We start from the raw sequence: 10,618 nt of genomic DNA, 5'->3' as shown, positions 1-10,618 counted from the left end.
AAAATTCCCTCGGAAAGTGAGAATCACTTTTTCCTGTAGTATAGCGGGAGAAATCGGCATTGTCACACTAGCAAAATTGGATAACTGTTACTGCATTCCCAATTGCAGAATGTCAGCATTTTACAGGCTTATATGTCTGCATCACTTTTTCGTCTCACAGATTTTCCTGAATAGGAAAGACAAGTTCTTGCATGCTTGCTCTTCCGTAGATCGAGCATACTCCGTTTTGTTAGCAACTGTTGGAGTGTTGGTGTTGCGGCGTTTCCCCTTAATTTGGTGCACCTACAACATATATGCCTTGTTACTTTTGTAATATGGACATAGTAAAAGTATAAAACACAGAATATAAAATAATTCATGTACTATATATATTCTTCAAGTTAATATATTAAGCCTTTTACTACACTGACATAGTTACAGTACATTGTTAACCCTCTAGAAATCCAAAATTCCATATTGTAATAAAGGATCTTTATATCAACTTAATGGCCCCTTTTCCTAATTGTACAGGTCACAATATAGTAGTTGTACGGGGTCACATCCAGATCAAGGACAGAAGAGCAGACCTGACTTAAAAGGTCAGCTCTACTCTTGAGGGACTAGTTGTACGGGATCATATCCAGAGAGGACAGAACATCAACAACAGAGCAAACCCTGACACCCAGGGCACGCCCAAGTCAAAGAAAGACTCTAAACCCCAAGCCAAGTATATGCAGCCCAGGCAGATCAAACCTCCCCAGATCACGTGTAAAGACACAGAGCAGAGCTAGGCAAGGCTGCATCAGTCCAAGAAAGGACCTGCAGGCTAAACGACAACGACAAGGAATAAAGTACATCGCCGTCATACACGTGGCGGCATCTAAGTAGGCCAAAGTACAGAATAGTACGCCTATAAATAGCACCCACATCATTCATGATGGGACACATTCTTACACACGGTACTTGCTCCACCTTCTCTCTATATTCCCTCTCTAAAGACTTTTTATCTATTTGCTGACTTAGGCATCGGAGGGGGTTTCCTCGGTTAAACCCCCGAGGTTAGCTCACGTTTGCTCTGCTTGATAGGGCCAAGGTACTTCGGAACGTCCTCCCAGTTCCACACTCGGAACAAGTGGCGCTAGAAGGAGGGGACTTCCCAGACCTTGCCTCTAAAAGACCTACCCTCTCACAAAATGACTGAGTCAAGCGAACCGATAGTCCAGCAGATAGAACCACCCACCTCAAGAAACAACCAGAGAACCACAAACGTACCTTTGTTCGGCATGCCTCAGAGTCTTGGTCCGCCAAGAGAGACACCACAACCCAGAGCTATGGCAACCCCTAGCCAGGGCCAGGGCATCCCAGTTCCAACCAGTGCCTCACTAGCACGGTTGGGGGCACAATTCTCACCCGACCAGATGCGCACAGCCATAGAAGTCCTGACCTTCCTTACTCAGACAGCACCACAAGCCCAGGTCATGAGGACAGCCCCAGAGGTTGAGGTTGAGCAGAGGAGAAAACGTCCCAGACCCCAAAACAGTCCGAACGTCTGGAGGAGGAATCTGCAGCAGGAGATAGAAGGGGCTGACAGCCAAGAATATGAGGCAGAAAGTATCACGCCTAGCAGAGCTCAACCCAGAGCAAGGACCGAACAAGCACCCAGCCAGAGACACCACTCCGGGTCAGGTATGCCAAATCCCACCCGAGCAATAGTTAAGCCTGATAATTCCCCCTTCTGTGATGAGATACTCTCGGAAAAAATGGAAAAGATAAAAATGCCCACCTGCAAATATTCCGGAAAGTCAGACCCAACGAATCACCTCTCTGCCTTTGGAGGACACATGATGCTATATACCAACACAGACTCTATGTGGTGTAAGGTCTTCCCTTCCACTCTGGAGGGGATAGCACAGAGCTGGTTCGGTAAAATACCCAAGGGCACTATAACCTCTTTTCGGCAGTTAGCCATCTTGTTTCGCACCCAATATGTGGCAAACATTGCCAGAGAAAGGATGACAGGGGAGCTGATGTCAGTCATCCAAGGACCTCAGGAATCTCTGAGGGAGTACATATCCAGATTCAATATGGAGGCATCGAATATACCCAAGTTACAGCAAGAGGTAGCAGTCCTGGCTATGATGACTGGTCTGCGGGATGGAGAATTCAAGAGCTATCTGGGCAGAAAGTCATTCACAACCCTGGCAGAGGTACTGGGGAAGGCAAATGAGTTTATAAAAAGTGAAGAGATTGGCAGAGCAACCTCACGACGATATGTAGCAAGTGAGAACAATTACGGTAGTCAGAGCAGAAAAGAGCCGTACAAGAAAGAATACCCAGACAAAAGAGAAAATCAGCAGCCCAGAAAAGATTTGCACGGGCAGGTCAGAGGAAGGGGTAGTGAGTTCAGAACTGAAAAGCGAGGCAAATTCAACGAATACACTCCTCTGGTTGCATCCAGAACCCAGATTTTTGCTATCAGCAAGGAGGATGAGAAATGGCAGAGACCACCGAAAATGTACAACAAATACAGGGACACGAAGAAGTACTGTGATTTTCACAAGGATCATGGTCATCTCACAGAGGAATGCACTCACCTGAAAGATAACATTGAGGACCTGATCCGAAGGGGGTACCTAACACAATTTAAGGCAAAGAGCTCATACAGCAGGACCTACGAAAACAGGGATGATGAGGGTCGATTTGATAACAGAAAGACAGAGCAAAAGCAGAACCACCCAGCAGATCAGAAGAGGTCGAATGATATACTGGTCATAACAGGAGGACCAGTTTACGCTGGTACTACAGCCAGCGGTGCTAAGGCCAGTGTGAACGAATTTAAACACCAGGTTAATTACCATAACTCAGGAAAATGGCTTGCCCCTCCAAAAATCCCACAGTGCACTTTTACAGAAGATGATTGTAAGGGCATAATTTATCCCCATGATGACCCAATGGTGTTAGCTCTGGATGTGGCTAACAGAAAAATCCATCGAATCCTGATAGACGGAGGAAGCTCTGCAAATATTCTATTCTGGCCAGCTTTCCAAGAGCTGCAGATTGACGAAAAGCACGTAAAACCAGTTAGCTACCCAGTAATTGGTTTCACAGGGGCAACAGTGATACCAGAAGGAATAGTTAGCCTACCTGTCCAAATTGGGCAGGGGAAAGATATCAAGGATGTCATGGTTGATTTCATGATAGTGAAGGTACCCGCAGCATACAACGCCATTCTGGGTAGACCTTTCATCCATGATGCAGGAGCAGTGGTGTCTACTTATCACCTCACCATGATGTACACAACGAATGATAACAGATCAGCTAAGGTCAAGGGAAACCAAGAGCAGGCTAAGAGATGCTACCATACAGCCCTGAAACAACCACCCAGACCTCCACCCCCGGCAGAGGCAGACATTCCCTTGTCCAGAAAGAGAAAGAGAGCAGAGCGTAAAAAAGACGCACTACTGGACATGGAGAATTTTGAGCATCGTGAAGAAGGACTGTTAAAACCAGCCCCAGCAGAAGAAACAGAAGAGATAGAGCTGGAAGAAGGAGTAGAGGACAGAACAGTCCGAATTGGCACAGACATAGACCTTTCCCTGAGGGTAAATATCATAGATCTGTTGCGAGAGCACGCGGACATATTTGCCTTCTCTGCCGACGAAATGCCAGGGATTGATCCCAACGTCATGGTCCACAGGTTGAATGTTAACAGAGAAGTCAGACCGGTAAAACAGAAGAAGAGAACTTTTTCGACAGAGAAGAATGTAGCCATCCAGGAAGAGATCAGCAAACTGTTAGCAGCCAAATTCATAGAAGAGTGTGACTACCCGGAATGGTTGGCTAATGTCGTGATGGTAAAGAAAGCAAATGGTCAATGGAGGATGTGCGTAGACTTCACAGACCTAAACAGGGCTTGTCCGAAGGATTGTTACCCGCTACCCAGAATAGATCAACTGGTGGATTCCACCAGCGGGCATGCCCTGCTGAGTTTCATGGATGCCTTTTCGGGCTATCACCAGATCAGTTTGTTAGAATCAGACCGGAAAAAAGCCGCCTTCATCACAGACGCGGGAGTTTACAACTACAGGGCTATGCCGTTTGGTCTAAAGAATGCAGGGGCCACATACCAGAAACTGGTAGACAAAATATTCGCAGGACAAAAGGGCCGAAACGTGGAGGTGTATGTAGATGACTCCATAGTCAAGAGCAAAAAGGAGGGCGATCACATTAAGGATCTGAAGGAAACTTTTGCAACGTTGAGGCAATTTGGTATGAAGTTAAACCCAAAGAAATGCGTGTTCGGTGTTAAGTCCGGAAAATTTTTGGGATTCCTGGTCAGTGAAAGAGGAATTGATGCCAATCCAGAAAAAGTAGAGGCCATACTCAACCTACCAGAACCAAGAAACATACGAGACATCCAGAGGTTGACTGGGAAAATGGCAGCACTCACCAGGTTCATCAGCAAGTCCGCGGATAAGTCTCTCCCCTTTTTCCAGGTGCTAAAGGGAAACAAAACATTTAAATGGGGAGAAGAGCAGGAGAAAGCATTCAAGGGGGTGAAGAACCATTTGAAAAGCCTCCCAACCATAGCCAGACCAGAAGTGGGGGACATATTACAGCTATACATCTCTGCCTCCAAGAAAACTGTAGCAGCAGCTCTGGTAGTCGAGAAGGATAAAATCCAGCAGCCAGTCTACTTTGTCAGCCACATCCTCAACCCAGCAGAACAGAGGTACCCCCTGATTGAAAAAATGGCCTTCGCCATCATGATAGCTGCCAGAAAGTTGAAACCATACTTTGACGCACATAAAGTGCAAGTGTTAACTAATCAGCCTTTAGAGAAGTCATTGCAGAGACTAGATACCTCTGGTAGACTCCTGAAATGGGCAGTGGAACTCTCAGAATATGACATCGAGTACAAACCTAGAACCGCCATAAAAGCACAGGCACTGGCAGATTTCATTGCAGAGGCATCATACGAGGAGGAGGAAGAACCATTGGGGACTTGGCAGATCTCAGTAGACGGCTCCGCCGCAGTCACAGGATCGGGTGCAGGTATCATAATGGTGTCACCAGAAGGCAACATTTTCGAATATGCTATAAAATTTAAATTCAAAGCTTCAAATAACGAAGCAGAGTATGAGGCGGCAATCGCAGGAATCCAGATGTGTAAAGCAGCAGATGCTAAGAAAATAGTGCTCAAAACCGATTCACAGCTGGTGGCCAGCCAATATAGAGGTGAATATGAAGCCAGAGAACCATCTATGCAGAGGTACTTGGCCTTGATGAAAGAAGCAGTAGCCCAGCTAGAAAGCTTTGAGATTCAACTGGTTCCCAGGGCAGAGAACAGTCAAGCAGACGCCCTATCCAAATTAGCAAGTTCGACGCTACAGGACTTGGAAAGAACAGTGATGGTAGAGGTCCAGGATGAAAAGAGCATTGACAAAAAGCCTGCAGTCAACTTCATTGACACTGACCCACAGTGGTATGATAGTATAGTCTCATACAAGCTGGGAAGGGGCCTTCCCACAGCAGAGCAGGAGCAGAAAAAAGTAAAACGAAACGAGCATTGGTTCGTCATTTACCAGGGTAAACTGTACAAGAAATCATTTTCATTGCCTCTGCTGAGATGTATATCAACAGAGGAGTCACAACGAGTCATTGAGGAAATACACGAGGGAATATGTGGAAACCACATAGGTGGCAGGACATTAGCCTTGAAAGCTCTCAGAGCAGGATATTATTGGCCAACCATGGTAAGTGATTCGCAAGCATATGTTAAAAAGTGCGACAAATGCCAAAAATTCGCCCCAGTGATCAACCAACCCTCTAATGACTTACAGCCAATCATCAACCCCATACCATTTGCCCAGTGGGGAATGGATATTCTGGGACCATTCACAGCAGCAAGCGGGGGAAGGAAATTCCTGATCGTGGCAGTTGACTATTTCACTAAGTGGATTGAGGCAGAGCCCACTAAAAGCATAACAGCCAAGCGGATGAAGGATTTCATCTGGAAGAACATTGTGACAAGGTTCGGCATCCCAGAAAGTTTGGTCTTCGATCATGGAACACAGTTCGACTGCACTCCGATAAAGGATTACTGCGCTGAACTAAGAATAAAATTCGCATACGCATCTGTGTGCCATCCCCAGAGCAATGGTCAGGCAGAGGCAGCAAATAAACAAATCCTGGGAGCACTGCGAAAGAAGGTAGAAGATTTTAAGGGTGCATGGGCCGACCTCATTCCAGAGATCTTGTGGTCCAACAGGACCACTGAAAAAGAAGCAACAGGAGAAAGTCCTTACAAACTAGCTTTTGGGGCTGAGGCGGTCCTGCCTGTCGAAGTGGGTCTACCTAGCTTTAGAGTGCAGTATTATGAGGAAGGCACTAACGAGCAGCGTATGAGGGAAGCATTAGATTTCTTACCAGAAGTCAGGCTGCAAGCAGAGCTCAAGTTGGCAGCAAACAAAGAAAAAATGAGCAGGGCATACAACAAGAGGGTAAAGCACAGACCCATGCAGGTGGGGGATCTGGTCCTCAGAAGAACAGCTGCCACTGGAAAGGGAAAGGCAGAGGGAAAATTCACTGCCAATTGGGAAGGACCTTACCAGATCACAAAAGAAGTAGCCCCAGGCTCGTACCATCTAATGACGATGGAAGGAAGAGAATTGAAGAACAGCTGGAACGCCAACATGCTAAAGAAATACTATGTATAGACACAAGAAGTTAATATTATAACAAGGCAATAGAAGCCAAAGTGAATCTCTTTTCTTTTGTAACTTTCCACGCTTACAAGCATAATAAAAATTGGCCCAGCTACCTTCGATGAGAAGAAAGCGCGTCAGGTCTCTTGGAAAAATAAAAGGCGAACGGCTAAAACTCGGAGAGAAACGCTACCCACGAATAACTTGGTCTGATCAACCAAGTTATTGGGTAAGTTTTTTCTCAACGAGATTTAAGCGAAAACGTTTCGCGAGTTTTGTCCTGGCCAAAGCCAGGACAATTCAATAATACGCAGCCAAAGTAGGCTGGAATAAATATGAAGATACTTCTTGAGCTTTGTCCTGGCCAAAGCCAGGGCAATTCAATAATGCGCAGCCAAAGTAGGCTGGAATAAATATGAAGATACTTCTTGAGCTTTGTCCTGGCCAAAGCCAGGACAATTCAATAATACGCAGCCAAAGTAGGCTGAAATAAATATGAAGATACTTCTTGAGTTTTGTCCTGGCCAAGACCAGGACAATTCAATGATACACAGCCCAAAGTAGGCTGGAGCAAATTTGAAAACACTTCTCGGTTTTTGTCCTGGCCAAAGCCAGGACAATTCAACAATACACAGTCCAAAACAGGTCGAGGCGAATATAGAAATACTTTTTGAGTTTTGCCCTGGCCAAAGCCAGGGCAATCAAGCATGCAAAGCAGGCCAAATGGAAATATGGGGGAAACAAAACAGTAAAAAATAGCAAGCAAAAAGCAACAAGGTAAAACGCAGCATAGGCACGACGAGTTAACAAACAATGGGACCGGCGGCTATACCTCAAAAACTTATGCAATGTACAACCCTACAAAAATGGCCACTGTTGATCAAAACTAAAAACGATAAATATTATTCCCAGAAACAAATTCTTACTCTCCACGCAGGGAGGACAAAAACTACCAAAAGAAATAAACTATGCATTGGCTGAGGCAGTGCAAGATGAACATGGGGACAGCCGCCTGTGCCATTATTGCCCAACATCATCTTCAGCATCAGACAGAGGCAATTCCCCAGGGTGAACATTTTCAACACAATGATCAGGCACCCCATCATCCTCTGGCACCGCACCGCCTGCAGCCAGAGACGCTTGCTCGGCCTCCCTCTTCTTTCTCAGAAGTTCAACATGGAGCCCAGCCAACCAAGCAGCTTCGATAGGAGACCAGTCAAGATCAGGGTGCTTTTCTTGCACTATTAGCGAAGCAGCCTTCCACCCGCCATCATAGCTCTGAGTGCGCAGAGCATACTGCTCATCTGACCGACGGAAGTCGCGAATGGCAGCCGCAAGTTGATCTTCGATGGAGTTCTGCAGTTGGGCCATCTCATTATCATGAGACTGCTCAACAGAGAGAAAGTCTTGCTGAATAGTCTCAATTTTCTGCTGTCCGGTGACCAGATCAATTTGGGCCTGGGAAAAGCTAGCCTGCAGCTGATCACGCTCTTCAGTAACAATCTTCAATTGATCATTAGCCGAAGTGAGACAGGTCGAAGATAACTCCAGATCAGCAGTTAGCTCCTCAATTCTCTTCTTCTGGGCCTCCATGTGAGCAACGTTGGCAGCAAGTCGTTTCTGGTAAACTATGAAAACTTCTGTCAACTCACGAACAGCGTTGCCACACTAAGAACATAGAAAAAGAGACAAGCATTATAAGTTAGTGCATAACAAAAGAAAACGAACCAATGTACCAAAGGAAAAGAGAAGTAAACCAAGTATACCTCCATGACCTTCTGGCAGGCATTCGCCCCAGGAGTATACAAACGCTCTTTGGGCAGGTCGCTGGGCAACTGCAAACCTCTTAACATCCTCAGGGCAAGCGTCCCGCCTTTCTCTGGGTAGTTCCCATATAAGCTCTCTGATTCGGACACATCCCAGCGCGGGGCAAAAGTACGATCCGAAGCAGAAGGACCAGAGAAGATAGCAGCCAGCTCAGGGTCGGCCTGGGGACGAATGTCGAGAAATTCTTTCTCAACAAACTCCTTATGCCGACCCGTGATATGCAGGTCAAGATCATCAGCAGCCAGATCACTTCCTTGAAGCTCGTGCTCCAGAAACTGTCGAAAAGAGCTACCAGAAGTGTTGCTACGATGGGGATCAGCCGCAGAAGGGGAGGCCCTAAGTAACTCGGCTCCACCATCAAGCCTAGGTTGTTTCCCAGGACGCTGAACAAAAGGCGGCTCCTCAGCTTCGATATCCACAGGTTCCGACGCAGAGCCCGAACGACCTGGCTGGTCACATACCTCACCAGCCACTTCCCCAAAATCATGGCCTGCATCCTCTGTCGGAGCCTCGAGCCCAGCCTCGAAATCAGCTCGGTCACGACGAGAGCCTGACAGAGCACCACGATGGGAAGCTCCGCGAGAGGTCTGCCCTCGGCGAATAGGGGTGCTCGCAGAGCCAGTGTTTGTAGAGGAGACCACCCGAGACACTCTGGGAACGATCCCAGAACCGCCACCCCGACCAGATCGGCGTGTAGAACTTCTCCTGCTGCTCTCTATTTGGTCAGCCAAAATTTGATACCCATTCGCAGCAGGATCTGGGGGAGCAGCGCAGATGAAAGAACCATCAGCCCGAACACCCAATTCCTCAAGATTCAAGAATTGACGACCTAAAAAAAAAAAAAAAAATACGTAAGGAAGAGAAAAAACAACTCGCACAAAGAGAAAAGAAAACATGAAATGAGAAAGTAACGCAGAACTAACCTTGAGGGTGAGTAGAACAAAGAAACATAGCGGACAACACGTCATTCCGCAGAACATAACTTGAATGCGGAAGCCAAACACGAGGCAACCGCCCAACCTCTTTACCAGCAGCATTAAGCTTGGGCTCAGATGAAAAATGCTCAAAAGCCCTCTCCTCCAAGACAGCACCATCCAAAATCTCGACTCCCTCTAGCCGAGTCCGAGGTCGAACAAAGCCCCGAGCAACAGGAAAGTCAGCAGGGACAGCGAGCCAGTAAAACCTATCCTTCCATTCCTTTTGACCGGTAGGCATCCCATGGCAGGTCAATCTTCCACGATTGCAATAGATGGAAAACCAACCAATCTTGTTCCCAGTACCGCTGTTGCGCAGATGATGGACTCTCTTACAGAGAGAAAGGGTCTCAGGAAACTCCAAAAACCGACAGACCCAAATATAGCTGATCAAAGTACGAACAGCGAAGGGATGGAGCTGAGCTAAACAAACGTTAAAAGCACGAAGAATCTTCACCAGGGTAGGATCCAGAGGAAAGCGCAGACCAAAATCCAGACTATAGGCATAAACGCCTATGCACCCCTCTGGTGGATGAGTAATCCGAGCATCATCGTCTGGCACGATGAGTCGATAACCATCAGGCAGACCATAAAACTCTTTACCAACAACAGCATGATTCTCTTTTCGCGCATCATCAGTCCACTTAGTGTTCAGCTTCGCGTGTAAGGGACCAAAAGCAGAGGCCTCAGAAAGGAAGGGCGTCGAATCCCCAGGAACGACATTCTCTTCCACGTAGTTCGGAAAAGGCCTCATCTCATTCACCTGGGCCAAAATATCCTCCCCACCAGCTTGCCCACCCACAGAAATAGTGACATGGTTGGCCATCATAGAACGAAAAATAGATTCCCGGCGTCTGTAAACACGCAAAGACAGTTCAGACTCATTAGCTCCAGCAAGCTGCTCAAAATCATCTAACCAGGCCTGTTCAGACAGAGGCTGAACATCAAGCCCTGGGGGGACATTGGACGGCGGATTTATCCTAACTATCCGCGACAGATAATCATGACGCATCTCCCTAAGAGTTTGACGTAAAGATGGGGACAGGTCGGCCGTAGAGTCAGGACACCCAGAATCACCCGCATCTGGGGGGGGGCGGCTCCTCCCCAGAGGATTCATCGTCAGAGGACAAA

Source organism: Spinacia oleracea, chromosome 1, assembly GCF_020520425.1.
Source record: "Spinacia oleracea cultivar Varoflay chromosome 1, BTI_SOV_V1, whole genome shotgun sequence".
Taxonomy (NCBI): domain Eukaryota; kingdom Viridiplantae; phylum Streptophyta; class Magnoliopsida; order Caryophyllales; family Amaranthaceae; genus Spinacia; species Spinacia oleracea.
The sequence above is the reverse complement of the archived record's forward strand: the minus strand, read 5'-3'. Positions refer to the sequence as shown.